General features: G+C 45.6%; 1 long non-coding RNA gene across 1 annotated transcript; it reads right to left on the reverse strand.

The window, feature by feature from the left end:
- Positions 1–1,826: 1,826 nt before the first annotated feature.
- Positions 1,827–24,624, reverse strand: LOC311629035. Its single transcript, XR_014796125.1, has 3 exons — positions 23,982–24,624; positions 10,097–10,241; positions 1,827–3,347 (listed from the first exon to the last, which is right to left on the reverse strand). It is a non-coding gene; the product is annotated as an uncharacterized lncRNA (long non-coding RNA).
- Positions 24,625–24,745: the final 121 nt, after the last annotated feature.

Here is a 24,745-nt window from a genome sequence, read left to right on the forward strand (position 1 = left end):
GAATCTCTAGACCCGACTTGTCCCGAGGAGGCAGGAAGTGACTGCAGCTGAACCCAATCACCAGTCATTTTCTGTCTCGATCTTACTCAGTAGATATGTAGATTCAAGGACTGCAGAGCATGTGTGCCAGCGGGCAGAATGAGGCTGAGTTATATCACAGGGAGGGAAACCCATTGTCATACGTGGCTGGAGGTGGGCCTAAAAGGCTCCGTCTGTTGGATTTCCTGTCCGATGACAGCAAGACCTGGGAAGGAGGCACACACATCTGGCAGTGACTGGAGGGGCTGGCAGCCAGGGAGGAGCGTGAGCTAGATGTGCAGGCAGAGAGGCCCTGCCACCGGCAACAAGGGCCTCTGGACTCAGGCTCCTGGGAGCTCTGGGCACGAAGCCTGTGACATAGATGGGATGGGCAGCTCAGTGCCTATAGGTAGGGAGCAGGGAGACCAGTCAGAGGCCTGGGCAGGCCAGGTGTAGGTGGGAGGCAGGCATGACTAGGCGCCTGCCCATGGTTCCTCATTTTCTGTAATAGCATATATGGCTCCTCTTGAGGAGTTTCAAGACTCCCCATCATCACCATCATTATTACCATATTCACCAAAGTACTATAATATTTATTGGGTGCTTCCCACGTGCTCAATTTCCTCACTTCATTCTCATAAAACACTGTAAGGCAGGAATTGTTATGAGAAAACTAAGGTTAAATGACTTACCAAATTGTTACTAGGCCATTTCCCAGTCAGTGACAGAGCCAGACTTTGAATTGAGGTCTGACGGACTGCAAACTCTGTCAGGTACCCTGGAGGTTAGGAGCACAAGCTATGGAAACAGACTCACCAGCTGTGTGGCTGTGGTCCACCCTATGACTCAGTTTTCTCATCTGTAAAAGGGGCATGATGGTGATGGTAGAAATACCTCATAAGATACTACTGAGGAGCAAGTGAGGGACTCTAAACTCTAACTCCCATATTTGGGGAGCAGGTTTGCCTGACTTAGCAAATAAAAATAAAGATGCTCAGTTCAATGTGAGTTTCTGATAAACAAGGGGTAATATTTTAGAACATAAGGGATTGGAATCTTTGTGCCATACTTATACTAAACATTGAATTCCCATGGCACTGGGTATCCTGTCTGTTGCCCAGCAGCCCTTACACAAGGCTCGCAGGCTGCTGGACCATCACAGCCCAGTTTGCGGAGCTCCCTGCCCCAGTGGGGATGGTTTCCTCTCCTGTCTCCCTGCCTCCTCCCTGCCTCTGGTCCTGCATGTTCATGTCCCACCCCCTCTCCTCTCCCCTTCTCCTGGCCCCCAGGCCTGTCCTTCCTTCCAGCCTCCTCCTGGGGGTCTTCGCAGTCCTCCCTGCACAGAACATAGCCCTGAATCAGGTGAGTGCACGTGCTCTCTCAGTGCGCTCCACGCTCCCGTCACACAGGGCTCTGTCTTCCCTGTCCGGAGCGTGCACGGGTTTCAATATAAACCAGCTGGGTGAGCAGTTGCAGAAATGAAACCAGCTCCGAGGGAGCCACTTCTATTTTCTCACAGGGCTGGGTGGTGCAAAGAGAACCCAAACGCCTGGGCTCCTGCACCCCAGTCAGCCCCGCCCCCCGCAGCGACAGCCCCGCCCACTGCCCCGCCCACAGGGGCGTGGCCTGGGCAGAAGAGGTTGTTTTTTTCTCAGCCAAGGAAGTAGCACCCAGTGCCCCACCCTTTAGCTTCGAGGAGGAAATGACAACCAGCCCAGGGACCTGGGCAAGAGGCAAGATGCCAACGAACAGCACTTACAACTTCATTATGTCTCATCTCAGGTGACATCAGGCCTGTGCTGTGGTTCTCACACTGGTGAGCCTGGGCCACTGGGCGGGCCTCACGTCTGCAGTTTCTGATTCTGCGGTTCCGGGCTGGGGCCCGGGGATGGGCATTTCCACCACGTTCCCAGGTGATGCTCTCTGAGCCCCACTGTGCTTGTGTTTCTGGGTCAGCAGGAGTTGAGGTTCTGAGAGGCACCAATGACCCTCAGTGCTCTAGGAAGAGAGGGGACCCCAAGCCAAGATGACGGTCCTCTGCATGCCCATTGATTGGGGCTGGTGCCTGGTCGCAGGGTCTTTACCCATCCGATTGGTTATCCTGCCTGGAGTTCCCTAACAGGCAAGGCCGTGTAGGGGGACACTTAGAGAAGGATGAGTCTTTCCCACAGTCAGCTATCATCCAGCGCGCAGACAATGAGAAGTACAGGCCATGACTACTCATCTGTTATGTAATCACACCCCTCAGAAGTGCCTTCTGCGGCTGCTGCTGGGATGGTGGCTGAGGGCTCTAAGTCGAGTCTCATTTCAGGAATTGACCTTCCTGCTCAAGGTCACCTTCTTTCTGCCAGGCAGCCCACATCCAGGAACTGGTCAGTGTCAGGGTATGGCCCCCCTTTTTACTCTGAGGGCAGTCCCAGATCCTGAGCTCCCCATGGGGTTGCTGAGGCCTTTGCTGTGAGCACATCACCCCTCAGCCTCTCGCTCTGCCTGAGCTGCTCCCTTCAACCTCCCCCTGCCCCATCCGCGAGTGAACCAGGGCATTCCCAGTGAACTTCCTGTGTGCCGGGCTCTGTCTCAGTCTGTTTGCCTGCAGACCTGAGACACCTCTTCATCCCTAAGTCTGGAAAGCTGGTACAGATGCTTCTAGAAGTCAGAGGAGGGCCCTAGCATCAGGACCTGGTGCACATAGGGAGGAGGGCACTGACAGGGCCCTGGGGACCCTGGCTCACACTGGCTCCTTGCTCTGTGCCCCCAGCAGCCAGCTCTGGGGTTCATAGCTTGCCATCTCCTTTGACCTTGACCCCAGCCTGTCTGCTCACCCCCTTCCACCTGGACTCCTGCTCCCCTCACACCCCTCCTTATACCAACTCATCTCTCAGCCGTGACCTATTATCATTCCCATAAAAGCCACTTGAGTAGATGCCATCTTCAAGGAGAGATACAAAGAAAAGAATGTCTGGGGGAGAAATGACGCTGGAATTCTATAGTGCATCTTGCTAGGGGTCCCCCGATAATGTGCTCAGAGACTATAAAAAGCAAAGAAGTTCTTTGGAGTTCGATGTGAGGTGCCCAAAGGGCTTCTAGATGTGAGGATGGTTGTCCTTGGTGAGCATGACCACTGGGCTCAGCCTGGGGAGCTCCCTGCAGGACGCAGGATAACTCACGGCCGGGCACAGTGAGGGGGACTGGGAGGGGCCAGGCTGAGCATCTCTGTCAGCCATTTCTAAATGATACGCTGGTGATATCAGCTCCCTCCGAGACTGAAAATATCCCACCATGTTTCCCCGAGGCCTTTGCAAGTAGTGGGTCCTGGCGACTTTCAAGCCCTGCGGAAAAGGAAAGGAAAAGGTTTGTCTGGAAAGTGCATCTGAAAACGAATCATCAGATGTGCTCCCCCGCCCCCCCCCCCCCCCGCCCCGATTTCCTAACTCTCTCACTGATGGGGAGACTGAGCTTCCTCTCCTTCCGAACAGCACTGTCCCCGAGTTCCCCTCTCAAACATCAGGCACAGCTCCTGCAGCTCATTAGTACTTTTACTTTTTTCCAAGTCTCTCTCCCTCCTGTGAATCCTCAAGTTTACGGGCCACGAGTGTCTTCACGTCCCTGAGCTCAGTGCCTGGCTCATCAGAAGCACTTGGTCAATACTATTGAGTGAACAAACAAATTACATATATTTGTTCCCGAAAGAAGCTAGCATGGGGGAAAGACAGAGCAATTCATTCTAGCTTGGACAAAACTTTATTCTTCCAAAATCCTTGAAGGTGATAAAAAAAAAAAAAAAAAAAAAAAAAAAAAAAAAGGCCACCCACACAAAAAGCAGAGATTTGTGTTAGTGGCAGCACACAAAACAAGACTGGTGAGAGCACTAGAAAAAAAGATGTTCCCTGCGAACCTGGCTGGCTTTATTCTCGGTTCCTCTTTTGGAGACCACGGCTTCTGTATCTTTCTGACACGGAGGAGCTCGCTGAGTGCCGAGAACATAATGACTTTCTTTGTTTTACTGTAAGGCTGACTTTCCGCCCCACTTCTTAGAATTTGTCTGTTCTCCTAAGAGGCAAAAACTGACAGCTTGGATTCTTTCAGCATCTTGCAGCTCCATTCACAACAAGAATGCAAAACATGTAACCTTAAAGTGAACTGATAGATTTATAGTTAATGCTTGGGGGAGCTGTGCTCTTAGAGTTATTATATAAAAATTCTACGAGGAAGTTGCACATAGTACATTTTAATGTTCCCTAGCATCAAAGTGATTCCAATCTTTTAAAGGGCACTTATGCATCTTTTCCATTTATTATATTTCTCATTCCCTCAAGTTTCCCCGTTCGTTTATCTTCTAGAAAAGTTGGCTTTACCATCTCTTCAACTTTTCATAACCATCTACCACTCTACCCTCATAATTTGTTTAAAATAAAATGCAATGATTAAAGGAGTATGCAAGGAGAAAGTTCTGGAAAATACAATAATAATAGCTCAGATTTAGTGAGATTGACTCAGTGCCAGGGACCTTCTAAACCCTCTACCTCTGACCTCCCTGAATCGTCACCGTCTCTCGAGGCTGGTGCTCTGAAACTCAGCCCCGCCTTGTGCACGGTGGTTTTGCTCCTGGCGTTAGGTGGCGGGGCTAGGATGCAAGCTCTGGTGTGTAACTCTTGGCAGCTGTGCTCTCAGCTACCATAGCATCCTGCTACCTTCCCTGACCGAGATGAAAAAGAGGGGAAAGGGGCGCTTGCTTAAACCCTGTCAGTGGGAGCTGAGATCTTATTACCATGGAAGATGTTTGCCTGTGTTTGGCTGAGCTTACGCGATATGACACTTGGCTGTCTCCAGCCTCAGGATCCCCAGTGTTTAATGTAGGGGGAAAAATTCCCTCTCTCTCTCTCTCTCTCTCTCTCTCTCTCTCTCTCTCTCTCTCTCTCTCCCCTATATATTTTAAGTTTTCTTTTGGATTCTCATCAAAAGAGAATTTCTTCTATTTCTGCTTGATAGACTTTTGAACATTCTTCCTCCCCCAATCTTCAAACCCCCAATACTCCCAGAGAGCCACCAAAAGCAATTGAGAGGTCAGAGATCAATGGCAGGAGTCAAAGGACACCAGCCTGCTTCCCTGAACAATGACGGAGGGTCAGACATTGACAACGAAAAGGGTGATGAAAATCTCTGCATTCGTGAGCCGATTCACTGGGCCCTGCTCCTGGGGGGGGGGGGGGGGGGTGAGTGCAGAACACTGGAGCCTGAGGGCAGAGCCAACAACACTCTGGCCGAGGTGAAACCAGCTCGGAGAGGCAGCACTTTCCAGAAAAAAGATTTGCTTCTCAGAGCCCTGCTATTATCGTGTTCATATATTCCACTCACCGTTCCAAGCAGCGCTCGGGTCGGCTGCCTGTGAGCATGGCACCGGGAGGAGGGAGGAAAGGGCATTTTACTCACGAAGTCAAAAGACTTGTGATGTCGCTTCCTGCACGTGGTGTAGCGGGTGGCGCCTCAGAGGGCTGAGCACCTGTGACCGCTCAGGTGGCTCTCCCCGCCTCCCATCAGTCATTTCAGACTGGACCCGCTAGGCAGACCCCTCTCCCTCCTTTTCCTGGATGGGAGTAAGTTTTGTTCTGGAAAGAGCACTTTGGTGCTTGCCAGCTGAGGGCAACTCACACCTCAAAAGCTGATTGTGCCTTAGCCAGTTTGGCTCAGTGGATAGAGCATTGGCCTGTGGACTGAGGGTTCTGGGTTCAATTCCAGGCAAGGGCACGCACCTCGGTTCAGGCTCGATTCCCAGCCCCTGTCCAGGCGTGTGCAGGAGGCAACCAATTGATGTATCTCCCTCACATCGATGTTTGTTTCTCTCTGTCTTTCCCCCTCCCTTTCACTCTTAAAAAAAAAAAAATCAATGGAAAAATATTGTCAGGTGAGGATTAACAAAACAAACAAACAAAAAGCTGATGGGGTTCGGGCTCTGTATTCAGACTCTGCTTGTCCGACTCCTCTAGCAGCTGCACCCACCTGTCCAGCCGCGGTTGGCTGCCCACTTAGGAGTAAAGAGGTGGGATTCTCCGAGGATTTGTGTGTGTGGTCCTTGACTCTTTAGCACCAATTCACTGGTATGCATTCAAACGTGTTTACCGAGTTAATACTAATAGTAATAATCACAAAAGTACTCATAAATGTATTTAGAAAGAGAATAATATGTTCAGGAGAGAGGATGATTATATAGCTCAAGGTGGGAGCTTATGTGTGAACTGGTTTTTTTTCTTTGTATTTTTCTGTAGTTAAAACAGTTTCTGTGACAAGCAGATTAATTTTAAAATCAGAAAATACAAATACTATTTTATAACATTATCGATTACTTATGAACAAAGCACTCCATATAGCATGGTGTAGAGCACATGTGTCAAACACAAGGCCCGCGGGCCAAATCCAGCCCGCCAGGCCTTGCAATGTGGCCCGCACCGCGCTGTCATCACTGCACTCCGCTGTCAGTTTATGACATTGTCAGTTTATGACTGTTCAGTAAACCATTCAGCCCGCGATTTAGGCTGGATTTTAGATTTTGGCCCCTTCTCTGATTGAGTTCGACACCCCTAGTGTAGAGAGAGATTCTGCCCACCTAGAACCAGGCAAAATGTGTAAGTGCAGTTTTCAGACATTGTACTACATGCAATGCAAGACATGATACTGGAAAGAATAGAAGCAAGGGAGGGGTACCATGAAGCCCCCCCAGATGACTACCTGCAGAGTTCCAATCTGCAGTGAGTGGGGAGGAACCCAGCTGAGCCCAGTCGCCTCTGAGTTGAATGAGGGAGCTGATGTGAGTTTAGGGAGACTATCATAGTTAATTTTATGTCAGCCTGGGGAGGCCAGAATAGGTATTTCTAGATGTTTCTATGAAAACATTTGCTTTGGACTGAATGTTTGTGCCCCCCCTAATTCATATGTTGAAGCCCCAATCCCCAGTGTTCGGGTGTTTGGAGGAGGGGCTTTGGGTGGTGATTAAGTCATGAGGTTGGGCCCCCATGATGGGATTAGTGCCTCAAAACAAGAGTCACAGAGAGACGATTTCGCTCTCTCTCTGCCAAGTGAGGACACAGCAATAAGGCATCCATCTACAAACCAGAAAATGGGCTCTCGCCTGAGCAGTGGCTCAGTGGTTAGAGTGTTGGCCTGCACTCTAACCACTATTTCCAGCCAAGGGCACATACCTGGGTTGCAGGTTTGATCCCCAGTCCCAGTGGAGGCATGTGTGAGAGACAATCAATTGATGTCTCTCTCTCTCTCTTTTTCTCTCTCTATCTCCCTCTCTTTCTCTCTCTCTTCTCACTCTCCTTCCCTTCTCTCTAAAAATCAATAGAAGAAATATCCTCAGGTAAGGATTAAAAAATTAAAAAAAAATTTTTTTTAATAAAAGAAAGTGGGATCTCACCAGGAACAAAATTGGCTTATCACAGAAACTGTTTTAACTACAGAACCTTGATCTTGGACTTCTCAGCCGCCAGGCTGTGAGAAGTAAATGTTTGTTGTTTAAGACACCCAGTTTATGGTGTTTGATGTAGCAGCATGAGCTGACTAAGGCGGTATTTTTTGGATGGAATTGACATTTAAATGGGTGGACTTTGAGAAAGTAGACTGCCCTCCATAATGTGGGTGGGCTTGAAACAATCAGTCGAAGGCCCTAGAAAAAGATCAACTTCTCTCAAGAAAGAGGGAATTCTGCCAGCAGACTGTCCTTGGGCGTGAGCTGCAACATCAGCTCTTCCCTGGGTGTCCAGCCTGCCCTGCAGAGTTCTGAATTTGTAACAACAACAACAATCCATTTTTTATCTCAGGGGATAACGGAGACCCACTGAAGTTTCATGAGCAGGGCAGCACGGATCAGTGCGCTGCTGTAGGAAGGTGCCTTGAGCTGAACTGGCGGAGTGAAAGGCTAAAGCTCCATGTGAGGGGGCTTGCAGGAGCTGAGGGGCTCTGAGGGGAGAGGGAGGGGCTCTGGTGTTTAGAGGGTGGGAAGAAGGAGGAGTGGGCAAGAAGACCAGGCCAAGGAGCAGGTGTGGAGGGAAAGGGCCGTGCAGAGGTTAGCTGGTATAGTAACCAGGGAAACCAGGGTGCCACAAAGTTGACTTCTTTTAGGCAGGGGGTCGTCACCACCGTCCACGGAGCAGGATGAGCATGGGCAACAGGCCCTCCTTTGGCATCCAGAGGCCTTTGGTGCCACTCCAGGAGCCATTTCGGTAACGTCACCACAGATTCAGTGGTGGTACCCACCAGAAGCCGAGGGATCGGAACGGGATGGGTAACGAGGAAACGGAGGGGTGGAAGTTCCTCGTGGAAGAAGGGACCGCTAAGGTAGCTCCTTTGGCAGTGACAGGCTCAGGCGCACCTTGCTCAGAATTGCTTCTGGTTCTGTTGTCATTTTCTCCGCATCAGACATTCCCTGAGCAGTTACTGCCATCAGACACGGCTAGGCAGCAAGCAGGGAAGCAAGGGGTTAATGGGGAGCTGGAGGGAAGGCTGCGCAAGCAAAGAAGTGGGGTGAGGCACAGACAGGGTTGGCAAGAGGAGGGAGGGCCGGGTTGTATAATCGCGGGTGAAGGGCTAGCCTGCTGCTTCTGAGTCTAGAAAAGAGAAAGTCAGGGAGATGCGGGGAACTCAGAGGGCGCACACGTGTGGCCTCCTTCCGCCCCCTGAGTCACGAGGGTCTCCCGGAAGCATTTCCTGCTCTTGGTCCCAGGCCTCTTGGCCTCATTCCTTGGGTCCTAATCATCGGATCCTGAACTTGTGGCCATGTTCTGTCTGCCTACTTGTTCTCGTGGCAATCTCTGACCTGAAGGTATTCCAGAGTGTGAGGGAAAGGTATGTTTGGGGCTGGAAAGAAGGCCTCCTTGCAAAATTCTCCTGGGGACATGGAATTTAAACGATTGTCACTGACGGGAGCTTTGCTCCTCATTTTCCTGAATGACTCAAATGTTCGCGGCAGACAATGGCAGAGTGTATCTTGCTTGAATCACTGGATTTCTGTTATTTTTGTAAGCTGTGGGTGGGCAATATGACTCAGTATTTTTCCGAGAGATGTGAAAATTATATTCCCTGTTTTGGATTATTTCATGCTGAGATCTGGAACATTTCCGCCCCCCACCCCTGAGTTTCAAATCTTGGAGCTTGGGGAATTTTTTGTTTTTGTTTTGCCTCTCAACCATTTCAGAACTTTTCCAGATAAAATTTTAAAGGAAAATTAGCTAGCAATAGCTCAAAGTTATGAAGTATGTTTTCAATTGTAACTTGCTCTGCCTTTTTAAAATAAAAGACTTGCTACGTAGTGGTGTGATTGCCATCTGATTGTGAAAAAATCGGAGACTGTGGGGCTAGTAGAGTCTTGAAAATCATCTAATCCCGTACCTCCTCTGGTGTGGGAGTACCCTCAGACTAGTTTTCCAGCTTCTACTTGGGCCCTCTCTCTGACAACTGGGTTCTGTCTGAATGCACCCGGTGATGGAGGGCCTTTGGGTATCAGGCAGTACAGCTTCTGTCCAGGACTTTCACACCAAGCTAAAACCTGCCTCCCTGAAGCCATCGTTCTGATCCCTATTCTCTGTGACTGTCCACTGGATGATTCTGTCACAGGATGGTAGTTTTAAAAATATGTACTGCTATTGCCCGACTGGAGTGGCTCAGCGGTTGCACATTGACCTATGAACCAGGAGGTCACGGTCAAGGGCACCTGCCCGGGTTTCAGGATCGATTCCCAGTGGGAGTTGTGCAGGAGGCAGCCAATCAATGATTCTCTCTCATCACTGGTGTTTCTATATCTCTCTCCCTCTCCCTTCCTCTCTGAAATAAAAACAAACAAACAAACAAACAAACAAATAAATAAATAAAATATTTACTGCTACAGTCACGGGGATGTAAAGTTCAGCATAGGGAGTATAGCCAATAACTATGTGTGGTGCCAGGTGGGTACTAGATTCATGGGGGTGAGGGTAACACTTGGTAAATTATACAGTTTTCTAACCACTCTGCTATATACCTGAACTTAATATAATATTGAGTGCCAACTGTAGTTAAAGAGAAAAAAAAAAGATAGCATACTTACTGACATATTTTCCATTTTGGGAATTCAGGTCCTTGCTCAGCAGTTGTGTTTACTGTTGATGCTGGGACAAGAGGCCGCAGCTCGGTGTCTTCAGGAGGGACAGTGTCCTCTGCTGGAGTCCTAACCCCGGTTCCTCAGGATGTGGCTGTATTTGGAGATGACTAAGTTATGACAGGGCCTTTGGGGTTAGGCCCTAATCCAACCTGTCCTATAAAGAAGAGGACATTTAAACGCCACGGATTGACACCCAGGGCACCTGTGCACAGAGCCTGAGAGAGGGCAGCCGTCTTCAAGCCAAGGAAAGAGGCCTCCAAAGAAACCACACCTGCCAACACCTTGATCTTGGACGTCTGGCCTCTAGAAATGTGAGTCAGTTTCTGTTGTTAAAGGCGCCCAGCCTACAATACTTGCAGCAGAAGAATACTGATTGGCACCTGAGAGTGAGAAGGATAAGCCACACGGGCAGGTGCTTTCAGAGAGGAGAGTGTGAAGTCCGTGTGTGTGTGTGTGTGTGTGTGTGTGTGTGTGTGTGGAGAGCCCACCGAGCAGCACTGGCCCAGAGGACAGGAGAAAGACGTCAGATGAAAGTGCTCTCCCGGTCCCCACCCCAGGTTCCCCCGCCTGCAGCCGTTGAGGGGCTGTGGGAATACCTAGAAAGTTCTAGAGCAAAGATGGACTTGCCACGAAGCCGATGAAGCTTACGTTTCAGGACCCCTGACTTGCTGGAGCTTCTTCCAATGTCGAGTGGGGCCCTAGCAAGATGTTCAGATAATCTTGGTTGCTAAGAATTTGCAAAAGATATTTTAAATGCCCCTGGTTCACACCGCTGTCTCTTTCCCGGTGACTTCCTTTACCTCACACTCTCCCTCAGCTGAGCGAGGCAGGAGTGGCCACAGGCAAGCTGGCATCCAGTTAACAGAAAATTAAGTTGGGGTTTCATTTTGTTTGGGTCTTGTGGGGCCTATGCATAAAGGCTGTAGTCAGACCTGTGTATGTTTATGCCACGGCTAGCTATTTAGCGACTGGATTGGTAGTGTTTACTGATGTCTGTGGTGTAAATACTCCACGGAAGCCTATTCCAAGCTGTCAGTGTGACCTCACTGCCTACGGAGCTGGGAAAACTACACACCGTTACATATTATCTGCATCATATAAACATTGTAGCTATCAACAACTCCAAGAGCAGAATAAAGGCAAATTGTGGTGGAAATCACTTGGGAAATGATGGGTTTTGAGTATTTATTATTTGTGTTTTTAGTATTATTTATTTACTGGTAAGTTTATATCATTTAATTTTATTTAATAAATAATGTCTATGTTTAACAACTGCCTCTCAAAACTCCTGGGAAGCTAACAATTAGTTCTTACGAGCCGAGATGAGCCAACTCCATCATACCGCTGCATCCAGGGCAACTCCTCCTCCCACTTTGTTCATTCACCACGGTCTATGACATGAAGGTGCAGGGCTAGCGTTAGGAATTTTATATAAAATATTTGAGTAAGGGAGACGGGACTAGGTTTTTAAGTGCATGGAGCCAGCCCTAGCCAGAGTGGCTAAATGGTTAGAGGTCAGCCTGAGCACTGAAGGGTTGTGGGCTTGAGTTCCGATCAAGGGCACATACTTGGGTTACAGGTTCGATCCTTGGCCCCAGTCAGGCACGTGCAACCAATTGATTTTTTTCTCTCTCTCTCTCTCCTTCCCTCCCTTTCACTATCTGTGAAAAACGCTATGGAAAAATATCCTTGGGTGAGGATTAACAAAGAAACAAAAAAATGTATAGAGCCCAAATCTGGTCTGCGGAAAATTCTTTCAGTCATCAGGTATGTAAACTTGTATACAGAAGATTTGGTTGGCATCAATGCCTGGTGGACATGGAAGTGCTTGCTGTTAGGAATAAGCTCGATAATGCAGCATATAGAATTAGAAATGCCTCATATATTTAAAAGGAACTTTTGATGGTGTCTCAGTTGCCTATTGCTGTGTAACAAATTACTCTAAAAGGTAGCAGTTAAAAAACACCAACATGGATTATTTCACAGTTCTCGGTCTAGACTCTGGGTGTGGTTTAGCTGCGTCTTCTGGCTCAGGGTCTCTCCCAGGCTGCAATCAAGGGGTCTGATTGGGCTTGACAAGGAGGCTTGGTTCTTTTCCAAGCTCACTCAAGTGGTTGTTGGCCAGATACAGTTCCTCAGAGGCTGTTGGCCTGGGTACCTCGGCTCCTCATGGCATATCCAACCATGTGAGCCAATCTTCTGGTCCAGTGCTCAGAGAGTTTTCAGAGCAGCTTGTCCCCCGCTATCAGAAGCTGTCTATGAGACTTATTATTCCTGCTTGGTGAGCAACCCTTGCTACTCACAGTGTGGTCCTCAGACCGGCAGCAATTGATCACCCAGTAAAAACTGGAGAATCTCAGTGCCCACCTCAAGCCTACTGAATCAGAATCCGCATTCTCAGGTGACCCCCAGATATGCAAGTACATATTAGTTTCAGAGGCACTGTGCTCTTCTCTGTCCCAGGGCTTTCTCTTGCCATCTTGTTCAGAAGAAAAAACAAAACCCTCCCACCAGCCAGTTAGGCCTATGTGATCTGCCCCTAACCCCTTATGTCTCTCCTGTCATTCCCTCGACCACTCTCTTTGGCTTCCTCCACTCCAGCCACTCTGGTCTCCTTGCTGTTCCTAGAACTTCCTGCCCCAGGGCCTTTGCACTGGCTGTTCTGTCTGGAATATTTCTCTCCAGTAACCACATTCTTATCACTCTCATGCCTTCAGGAAGTTTATCAGTGAGGCCAAACCTGGCCACCCCATCTAAGTCGGCCACACCTCACCCCCCACGCCCAGGCAGCCCTTGACTTTTCCCCAATGAAAGTTTCTCTAGAACGTATGTCCTAGGATGCCAGCTTCCTACGCTAGGATGCAAGTTCCACGAGGACGGTTTTTTGGTTTATTTTTCTTTTTAAAGTTTACTCCCCTCACCCTACCCCCACCCCCAATTCTTAGAATAGGGGTTGGGACATAGCAGAAATGAGTTTTCTTAATCTCCCAATCTAATAACCAGGAAATCAGAAAGAAAATCAAGTTCATTGAGCATACTGGCTCCTACTGATCCCTGTCTCTCTTGTTTCCATCTGGAACAACTGGTTTTTAATTATAGACACAATTAATGAACAAAAAATTAGATAATACAGAAAAAGTATAAAATAAAAATAACACAATAAATATAAAATATATAAAATAAATACGAATAAAATAAATGTCACACTCCTTCCCAAATTTCTCCCTCAGTTCCACTTCCCAGAAGTCCCTATTGTCAAGATTCTCTGTCATAGAACCAGAAATAATTTGCTAATACCTTTGTTTCTTGATTTATCAATGTTAGGAGAATAAAGATTTTAGTATATCTGTAATGCTGCCTACTTTTCCTAACCAGTGTTCCTTAGATATCTTATTTTAGTTCCTTTGTGGTATAGTTTATAACTTCAAGTAAAATACTAAGCCTTCATTTCTGTATTTATCAAATTCAGGCAGATCCTATTGACTCTCTGCTCTGACAGACAAGAAAATTGGCATACTCTCTCCTTTCTTTTCTCATCTGGCTCTCATTTCTTTATTAGACTTTTTTTTTTTTTTTTTTTTTTTTTTTTTTTACATTGTCAGGATTTATGATATTCACATTCTGTTCCATAAAATTATTATATATAGTTTTCTGTGTTCCAATTGCAGATTGAGTCTAAGAATAAAAATCATTAAAAAACCCATTCTAATATAATAATTATTTAAATACTAGAGGCTTGGTGCACAAATTCATGCACAGGTGGGGTCAGCCAGCTTGCCCCAATGGGGGCCCATCGGGCTAGGCCAGCAGTGGGGAGGGGCTGCAGGCAGTTGGCCAGCTGGCCCCACCCCCATTCAGGGTGTTGGGGGCTGATTGGAGGCCAGGCTGGCTGGGATGGAGGCCAATCAGGGCTCAGATCAGGCTGGTTGGCTGCCACAGTGTACGTCATAGCCACCGGTTGTTCTGGTTATTCTGCTGTTTTGGTCACTGAGCTTTTATATATATAGATTATTCACCTGTGAACCAACAGTGATGGCTCCTTATCTATGTATATAAAAGGGGGATATGCTAAGTGTCCTTCCCTCTGTCTAGATAATAATGTCACATAGCAATGCCTGGCTTCTTCTCCCTAGCAATGACTAGCCTCCTTGGAGTTTCTTCTGCCCAGGATCATGACTTGCTTTTTAGCCAGATGGAAACATTTTACACTGTAACCAAATTTCTGTAAAGCGTTTTCCATATCTCATCTCATTTGATCCTCACTGAAGTCCTAGAGTAGGTAGATAAGAGACCCAGTGGAATCCTATTTTCTTTTCATTAATCAGAAAACAGAGATTTAGAAAGCTTAGAAACTTGACCTGACTGAAAAGAAGTAAGAAATGGTGGACCTTGAAAATAACTTCAGGTTTTTTCACTGCACAGAGTATATTCAAACACTGCTGTAATTAAATATTTTACCCTTTGCTCTCCCTGCATGACCTATAATAATAATAATCTGGTTCATGTTGATATTTACTGCTGTGTTGCTGACAATTACCTAAAAGAGAAGTTGGGGTGCTTCACTGGGCTGGAAAAAGTTTAGCTAAATCAGAAAGCAGGTCTAATTAAGCAAGTTTGTTCTAGATCTATAAAAGGCTAAGTTGACATAGAAAGCTCTCACTGGCTCCAATTGCATGTGTGTGTTTCAATCTGTCACTGCCGATGGTGAATTTGGTTGACACTTCTATTATAGAGAAAGGGCAAATAGCGATATTAAAATATTTCTTCTAATTAATTTTCTTTCAATGTGCAATAATTCATGCACTGGGACACTAGTTTCTAAATAAAATGTTTATATGATAATTTCTTAATTTATCAGTTTTGGATAACACCTATTGACTTCCTGTTATTGCTACTGAGGATGTTAAAACTCTTTCACCTCATCTGCCCCCATTCTCCTTTTTTCCATCCTACGGTAAGTACATTTATCCCATGCAATAAAAGGCTAATATGCAAATCAACCAAATGGAGAAACAACTGGTTGCTATGATGTGCACTAGCCACCAGGGGGAAGATGCTCAATGCAGGAGCTGCCCCCTAGTGGTCAGTGTGCTCCCACAGGGGGAGTGTCACTCAGCCAGAAGCCTTGAGCTGGGCTCACCACTGGCAAGTGCAGCAGTGGTGACAGGAGCCTCTCCCACCTTCATGGCAGTGCTAAGGATATACTGGGGAGTGGGCCTAAGCTCTCAGTCAGACATCCTCCAAGGGCTCCCAGACTGTGAGAGGGCGCAGGCTGGGCTGAGGGAACCCTTCCTCCTGCTCCCTCTCTCTCCGCAAATGCAGGAATTTCGTGCACTGGGCCTCCAGTAATGCCATAAAAAAAAAAAAAATAGCCAAAGTTTGCATAAGATTCACTACAGAACCTCATAGTATTCTTTGATTTTTCCTTTCTCTTACAACTTTAGTTTGTCCTAAAGTTAAAATAAACATTTTTTATTTGCTTAGTCTTCTAAGTGCTATTTATTAATTTCTCCCCCAAAGCTCCAATATTCTCTGTCACACTCATTATTTCCCCCCTATTGTTAAAAAGACCATTTTAAGCACTCGATCAGTTTTATTTCTTAACCCCTGGAGTCCTTCGTGTTGTCCTCCTATCCTTCTGTCCCCCTCCCCCATCTGGCAGGTAGCTCTCCAGGCCTCTGGCCAGCTATAACCCCAAGGTTCCTCTTTACCGTTCTCCCATGTTGCACGAATCTTGGCAGGAAGTATTTCAGCGGCTCAGCATCAAGTCATCCTTCCTTGAATTGTACTTTGAATTCCTGGCCTCTGTCCTAGTCCCTGTGATTAGGTCATTCTTTTGCTAGATCCAAGACAGCGTAGGCTGAGGACCTAATTTTGTTCTTGCCAGTCTTCTTGCTCAGGAAGGTCACCCTCCCCGTAACCTCCAGGCCAGTGACGTGGCCCTTGTAGCCATTCACAGACTCCCTGGATGCCAGTGGAGGCTTCTCAGTCTTGAGTTCATTATCCCCTGGCTTCCACGTTGTGCTGTCTCCAGGATCTGGAGCAGCGATTCTCAACGGGGGTGCCATGGCACCCAGGTAGGCCACAAGAATTTTTAAAACGTGCAATACTTGACTATTTAGTCCGGGGCTCTGACCTCTTTTCTCTTAGATTGTCAAATAAAAAAATGACAAGAGCCAATACAACAACAGCTATCTGATGTGAATGAATCAAAATTGTACCTATTTTTTTTTGTGTGTGTGGCCAGATTGGCAAAAAATATAATAGCTTTTTTGGTGTGCCACAGAATTTTAGTAATTAGTTTTTGTGTGCCATGAGATGAAAAAGGTTGGAAATCATTGATCTAGGAAAGACATGGACTGTGAAGTCATACAGAGATGGGATCAAATCTCACCTGTTCCTCTTTTTTTTTTTTTTTTAAATATATTTTATTGATTTTGTACAGAGAGGAAGGGAGAGAGATAGTTAGAAACATTGATGAGAGAGAGTCATCGATCAGCTGCCTCTTGCACACCCCCTACCGGGGATATGCCTGCAACCAAGGTACATGCCCTTGACCGGAATCGAACCTGGGACCCTTCAGTCCCCAAGCCAACGCTCTATCCACTGAACCAAACCGGTTTCGGCTCACCTGTTCCTCTTGCTAGCTGCATAACCTTAGGGGAGTCTTATTTTCCACATTAGAAAAGTCCAAGGCTCATAATACTTATTCTTATTAAGATTGTTGCAGGAATTAAATGAAAACATGTATATTAAGTATCTACAGTAATTCCTGCACATACAATAAATACCAGCTTATTTCTCATTCTTAAAAAAAAAAAGAAAAGTATTTTTGTTGATTTCATAGAGGAAGGGAGGGGGGAGAGAGATAGAAACATTAATAATGAGAGAGAATCATTGATTGGCTGCTTCTTGCACACCCCACACTGGGGATGGAGCCCACAACCAGGGCATGTACCCTGACCAGGAATCGAACCATGACTTCCTGGTTCATAGGTTGATGCTCAACCACTGAGCCATGCCCGCTGGGCCCTCATTCTTTATTACCTTGTGTCTGGTCCTACTGCCAGCAGCTTTGTCATCTGGTTTTACTGTTTCCCTTGGACACACTGACCCTTCATGCATCTGCCCTGGGTCTGCCTCTCTAGCACCAGTTGCCTCTGCCCCTCCCATATTTGGGAGCTAAGTCTAGTTTCAAACGAGAACATTTCTAGTCTTCCCAATTCTGCCACAGATAAATGGGTCAAATCAATACTTAGTCCCACATGCCATCTTTTTCAGCAGAGCACATTTTCCAGCTCTAAGACATTTTCTGATAAGAGAGAGAAAAACTAAATAGCTGGTGAGCAATTTTGCTTTATCATCTGTCAGTATTACACCATCTGCCCCAAGCTTCATGCCCACACCTTCCTTGTTCTTTTTCTCCCTCTAAATATAGATTAAAGAGTCCTTTCAGTTGTCCTTAACTTATTTTGGCAAAGCCCAGCTCATCCTAGGCTTTCATCTTCCTCACACCTTTTTATACATCGTTCTGTGTTTGTTCTGGGTTGAATGTTCCTTTCTTCAAGTCCTCTGAAAATCTTGGCTTTTCAGGGCACCCTGCGTACCTCGTGCTTAACCCTTTGCTCCCTGTTTCTACTCTGAAAAGCAGGAACCATTTGTACATTTCTTTCATTTTCCCCATGCCATTCAGCATTGTGCCTTCCACGAAGCAGATCTTACTAAGATCTTATTAACCCAACTTATTTTTGTTACTACATGCTAAGGTCATATTTTTAGTGTGTTTTTAAAAAGCTGGTCTTTCTTAAACATATAGGGATACAAACTTCTTTCCCACAGTTGGCCTTGAATATTAAGGCTAATTCTACATTAATTCCTATTTTTAAAAAAATATATATTTTATTGATTTTGTACAGAGAGGAAGGGAGAGAGATAGAGAGTTAGAAACATCGATGAGAGAGAGTCATCGATCAGCTGCCTCTTGCACATCCCCTACTGGGGATATGCCCGCAACCAAGGTACATGCCCTTGGCCAGAATCGAACCTGGGACCCTTCAGTCCCTAAGCCGACGCTCTATCCATTGAGCCAAACCGGTCTTGGCCATTAATTCCTATTTTTAAGTGCTTAAGCAAAAGTTAGCTGGGAATGTTAAACTCTGTCTCCAGGAATGGGGATTTGGTGGTATTTTACAGCTTCTTTTGTACTTATAAAGCAACATGAAAACTTTAAACCTCTTTTGGTTTTAATGTTAATTTCTTAAGTAGGACCTAAAACAGAATAAATCTGTGAGGCAATAAAATTAAGAGGCAGGACTCACAATTTAATTTAATCTACAGACTTAATACATTCTAAATTAGTTATCCATAGGCAAAAATGTTTTTAAGTTATCTATCAAGAATTTAAAGACAGTGGACAATATTTCAACTCATTACAGATATATTTAATGCTGCCATGTCAGGTTACCAAAAAATTACTTGTTAGTTGGGCTTAATATGAAAGAGATTCTTTGCGTTTTAAAAATATTTGTTTATTGATCACTAGGAATGGCCGGTGATTACTAATAAACACAAGGGAAGATGAGTGAATCAGCCAGGAAATAAGAATGGAAACAAAATATATTAAGAACTTGCCTATAATTTTCTATTGCAGCATTTATCATTTTTTTTTTGTATACCTGCAATATTGTTAAACACTTTGCCTTGAGTGCTTAGTAAGTATTTATGGTTGTTGACACACTAGAGATTTTGCCCCTATCTCTCATTCAGTCCCTTTAAAGACACCCCCCTCCCCCCACCTCATTTACTAAGTAAGTACTACCTTGATTATTGTGGTTCACTTCTTATTCGTTGAAAAACAAAAACCTCGTATCTCTATATATCCTAACTCGAGGTGGGGATAAAACTTCCCTATATTGCTTGGAAGGTAAAATTTTAAGTATTTCATAAATAGGGATGGAGAAAGACACAGGATTTCTTTTCATGTTTGTTCTTTAGGAGTGAACATCCCCTGAACAGTCTGGGTTAGATGTTCCCACCACATGTTGCCGTATCTCTTTGTGTTTTCCTCACTACACACTTAGCATATTGTGTTTCAATGTTATATCTCTTTCACAGTGAGAGCCCATTGAAGACAGGGAATGTGCCTTTTATCCCGGTAGTCTTAGCAATTACCATATGTATGTAGTAGATACTAAACAAAGATGAATGAATGGATGGATGAGTACATTACTTTACTTTTCAGTTTAGCCAACCTCTCAGGCTAATCACAGGCACACATACACAGACATGCATAATTCTCTAGACTTAATCATTATTAACTATATGTTGCTCACCCCACTGGAAATATCTTCCCAAACTGCATCGAAGTACCACAGAACTCAGAATGGGAAGCCATGACTTAGCGCCCTACATAACTGACTCTTTTTCAGTAACTGGGTTTGCATTTGAGACATGGAGACTTTGTAGGCAATGCACACAGCAGTGTTTTGATAGACCAAAGTGATATACAAATTTAAAGCATTTATATAAGCACACATTTAAAACATAGCACTAAACTCTAGGCCCCTGAAATAGAAATCCTTTTTGTTTAATCTTAAATACTTTATTTTTTAGAACAGGTTTAAATTTACACAAAAATTGAGATGATAGTACAGAGTTCCCATATTCATATAACAAGTTTCCTCTATTACCAACCTCCTACATTTGTCTGATACTTTTGTTAAAATTAACGGATCAATATTGATCTTATGGCCGAAACCGGTTTGGCTCAGTGGATAGAGCATCAGCCTGCAGACTCAAGGGTCCCAGGTTCGATTCGGGTCAAGGGCATGTACCTTGGTTGCAGGCACATCCCCAGTAGGGGGTGTGCAAGAGGCAGCTGATTGATGTTTCTCTCTCATTGATGTTTCTAACTCTCTATCCCTTTCTCTTCCTCTCTGTAAAAAATCAATAAAATATATTTTAAAAAATATTGATCTTATGATTAAAGCCCATGGTTTATCCAGATTTCCTTAGTTTTAACCTAACTCCCTTAGTTTTATAGAATTCCAGATTACATTTAGTTGTCATGGCTCCTCTTGGCTTTAATAGTTCCTTGTTTGTCATGATCTTGGACAGCTTTAAGAAGTCTTGGCCAAGTACTTTGTAGAATGTCCCTTTATTGGACATTCTCATGGTTAGACTGGGCACAGGAGATTTTTATAAGGAGACACGGTAGCTATCAACTTTTTTTCTGCTCCCACACTGTTCACACATGTGACACACGCCTATGAGCAAGGCCTCTCATTAGATAAGGGATGGCAGGATCGGGGCATAGCGCTGGTAGCATTTAGGAGACTCTCTGGGTGTATGTATGTATATATATATATGAACAGAGTTTTGAAGAAAAAGGAGGGAGAGGGAATACTAAGGAAGAGCCTAGCAGACATGGTCATGGAGACAGGTAATCTCAGTAGAAGCAGGAAACAGAGATTTTAGGTTGGAGCAAACATCCCTTTTCAGGGAAATGGGTTTTAAGTGGAATGTTAAAGCAGACAATAGAGCAGCTTGGCTTTGATATAAAAATTAAGGAAGATCTGATGGAACTGGATTACCTGCAAAGAAGAGAGAGAGAGAGTCCCATAGTCATTGCCAACCAATGTTGGTGTGGAGCTGAGTGTCTTTCTTTCTTTTTTTCTTTATTGGTTAAGGTACTACATTTGTGTCCCATCCCCGCATTGCCACCACCACACCCCATTCGTGCCCTCGCCCCCCTGCTGTCTGTGTCCATTGGTTATGTTTATATGCAGGTATACACGTCCTTTGGTTGATCTCTTCCCCTGACCCCAACCCTCCTGAGTGTCTTTCTTTGATAAATTTTCTTTCTGCAATTCCCTCCTTTCCTGTTTTTGGGATAAGACTCTCCTAACCTTTTCTCCTAATTCTCTAGGTACTCTTCAGGCCTTTGTATTATTATTAAGCAATAAATAATTATTCATAATTATAGCTGACAGCTATATGGGTTATGAAGAATTGTGGCCAGCACTTTATCTCATTTAATGCACCCAACCCTGTGAGGTACTCTTATCATCCCCATTAAAACGAGAAAACTAGTCCTAACCAGTTTGGCTCTCGTGTATACAGGGAGGCCTGTGGACTGAAGGGTCCCAGGTTTGATTCTGGTCAAGGGCGCATACTTCCGTTTCAGGAGGCAACTGACTAATGTCTCTCTCTCACATCTATATTTCTCTCTCTTTCCTCCTCCTTCTTTCCACTCTCTCTAAAAATCAATGGAAAAATATCTTCTGGTGAGAACTGACATAAAATAGAGAGAAAGAGAAAACTACAACTCACCGTTTAGTAAGTTGGCACAGAGAAAGATTATGGAATCTAAGTCTGTTCTCTGAATTACTGTGCATGAAGTTTGTCACTAAGATTTTGGCATTAGTCAGAGTTCTAGATTTTATCCCTTTCTTCTCAAGGTTAAATATTTGTGTTTGCAATGTTTTTAACCTTTTCTTACAAGTTTGTGTTCCTTACAGTGTTTTTATTCTTGGTGATTTCTATTTACTTTTAATCTCACCCAAGGATATTTTTTTTCCATTGCTTTTTAGAGAGAGTGGAAGGGTGGGAGGGAGAAGGAGGGAAAGAAAGAGAGAAACATTGATGCGAGAGAGACATATGGATTGGTTGCCTTCCACAGGCACCTTGATCAGGGCTGGGGACTGAACCTCCAACTCAGGTATGTGCCCTTGACCGGAAATCGAACCCAAGACTCTTCTTCTTTTAAATCCTCACCTGAGGATATTTTAAAAATTGAATTTAGAGAGAGGGAGAGGGAGAAAGAGAAAGAGGGGAGAGAAAGAGAGAAATGTCGATGTGGGAGAGAAACATCGATCAGTTGCCTCCCACGTGGGCCCTAACCCAAGATGGACCCTAAAACCTGGGTATGTGCCCTGATCAGGAATAGATCCTACCACTGTTTAGTATGTGGGACGATGCTCCAACCCACTGTGCCACCTGATCAGGGCAGGGGGTGCATGGTTTTTATTGTCTCATTACTGACATCACTTGATCACTTGATTAACATGGTGTCTGCCAGACTTCAGTATAAAGCTACTCTAATTTTCTATGGGGTGATACTTTGAAACTACGTAAATCTTCCCATCCTTTTCAAACTTTTATGTTTATTTACCTTTGTATGATTTCCTATATTATTCCATGGGTTACATAGGCACCAGTGTGCCTATATCCGGAACCTGTTGGGAGGATTATAGGAGCTCCACAGAAGAAGAGATCTCTTAGGTAGGAGGTGTCTCCCTAAGGTCCGGGAAGCATGTTCCTGGGTTCAAGGCACAGTATTGGAGAAAAGACTCCAGTTCGTCCCAGATTTGGCCAGTGGAACACAAGTTGGCATGTGTCTTTTTAAAACATTTTTATTGATTTCAGAGAGGGAGAGGAGAGAGAGAAAAACATCAATGATGAGAATCATTGATCAGCTGCCTCCTGTATGATCCACACTAGGGCTCGAGCCCACAACCCCAGCTTGTGCCCTGACGGGGAATTGAATCGTGACCTGCTGGTTCATAGGTTGACACTGAGCCACATAGGCCTGGTGGCCTGTGTCCTTTTGACATGCCTCATTATTCTTTGAGCATGTCCTCTCTTTCTTCCGTAACTAGAGGCTCCAGGCTCAGCCTGTACTTTCTCTTCTCTAGTTCTGGAATCAACCCATTTTGCCAAAAAGAAAAAAATGAAGAGGAGAATGGTATTTAGAAACCAAGATCTATGCTAGATGTACTCATTGTTTTTTGTGCCATTAATTTCAGACCTTCTCAGTGAACAGAGCATGATGTACTTATTCACCTATATCAATTTCTATAAATAGAAATAGATTGATACCTCCATTGCCAATTCACCACCAGAAGGTTCATTCCAGTTATTATTCCGTAATTGTAACTCTCTTCTTCAACTGTGAGAAATCTGACTCCCATTTCCTTAGAATAGTAATCCCCTCTTATCTGAGGGGGATATGTTACAAGATATCCTAAAACCACAATTAGTACTGGACTATATATATATATATATATATATATATATATATATATATATATATATATATAGTCATGCTCAACCACTAAGCCATGCATGCTGGGCACCTACAATGTACTTTTAAAAAAATACATGGTCTCTTTTGCTTGTTATAAAACCTCTGTGACGTAGTTATGGAAGGTATTATTACCCATAATTTTCTCTGAATAAGTCTTCAAGGACCTAGGTTCAAGAGAATGGAGTGTCTTGCCCAAGGTCACACAGCTTACAGAAAGCAAGCTCTCTCCACTCCACCAATCCTCTATGCCTCTCAACAAATGCCAAAAATTACTTTCCTTTTTTCTCCAGTAGAAATATGTTTCAAACTCATTGACTTTATAGTCAACTCTGATTTCCAGGTGTTTCCTTTCCTGAAAAATATGTGCCAAGCAGTGGTGTGGCAGAAAAAAGGATTGGACACAGAAGAAACTTAAACTTTACCTTCAGCTCAGATCAGAGACTTTAGGCAAGTTACAAGTTACTACTCACTGTCTTTGATTGTAAAAATATTAGAATAGACCAGCGATTCTTTGCCTGAGGCGGCTGAGATAGGAGCCGAGGGACTTTTCCCAATGATAGAAATGCCCGTGAAATTCAGGTACCATTATTTGATTCATTGACCCTTAACATCCCTTCCAATCGGCATATGTATGATCCCAACGCAACCTCTCCCCATTCTTATCAATCTGTATTTATTCTTATCAATCTCATCCTTCATTCAAAAATATTTATCAATGGCCATTATATGCCAAGTACATATTACCTGGATTTTGCAGGACCACCTTTCCGAGGTGTCACCGCCATTTAGAATTCTATCCCCTAAATTCCAAACGTGGGACTGAGCGCATTCGCATCTACATCATGTCACTGACAAACTCGCGAGGTTCCTCTCCAATCCTTTCTCCACCAACCGCATCTCAACGAGGCCGCCCCTCTGGGCTCACAGACTTTAATGAACTCTCTTGGGAACAACCGCCTTCACCCAACAGGCTCCATCGACACTTCCACGTCCTGGCTGGTCGGTGGGGATTCGGGCGGGTGGCTTTCCAAGTTTGGATGGGCCCCCAGCGCGTTCCTGCACCCAGCGGGGCACAACCAACTCTGAGTACTCCTAGCCCTGGGCTCGGCCCGCAGAGGCGGCGGGCGGCTGCTCATGGACTGTAGAGTCTCCCGCGTCCGGAGGGGGCCCTGGCGGGGGCTCTAACCTCCCGGGTTCCCCTCCTCCGAGCACCGCACGGCGCGTGCCGCTGTCCCGGCGCAGGAACTTCCCGGCCTCGCTCCCGCTCCGCGCGCCGACTCGGGCTCCGCACGCGCCCGCTGCCCTCCGGGGCCACGCGCCCCACGCCGCCGCGCGTGTCTTCGAGATCCTCGGCCTTCCTCCCCTCCCGCCCCTCCCGCCCCGCGTGCCCTTCAGCCGATCCCTGCGCCCCGCCGGCGGCGCGGGGGAGCGGAGAGCGCAGGCGGCCGGACGACGTGCGCGAGACGCACGGCCCCGCGGGGAGCGCCGGAAGGAGCCGCCGGGCCTCG

This window comes from Pipistrellus hanaki (genome assembly GCF_964339955.1).
Source record: "Pipistrellus hanaki genome assembly, chromosome: 10".
Lineage (NCBI taxonomy): Eukaryota > Metazoa > Chordata > Mammalia > Chiroptera > Vespertilionidae > Pipistrellus > Pipistrellus hanaki.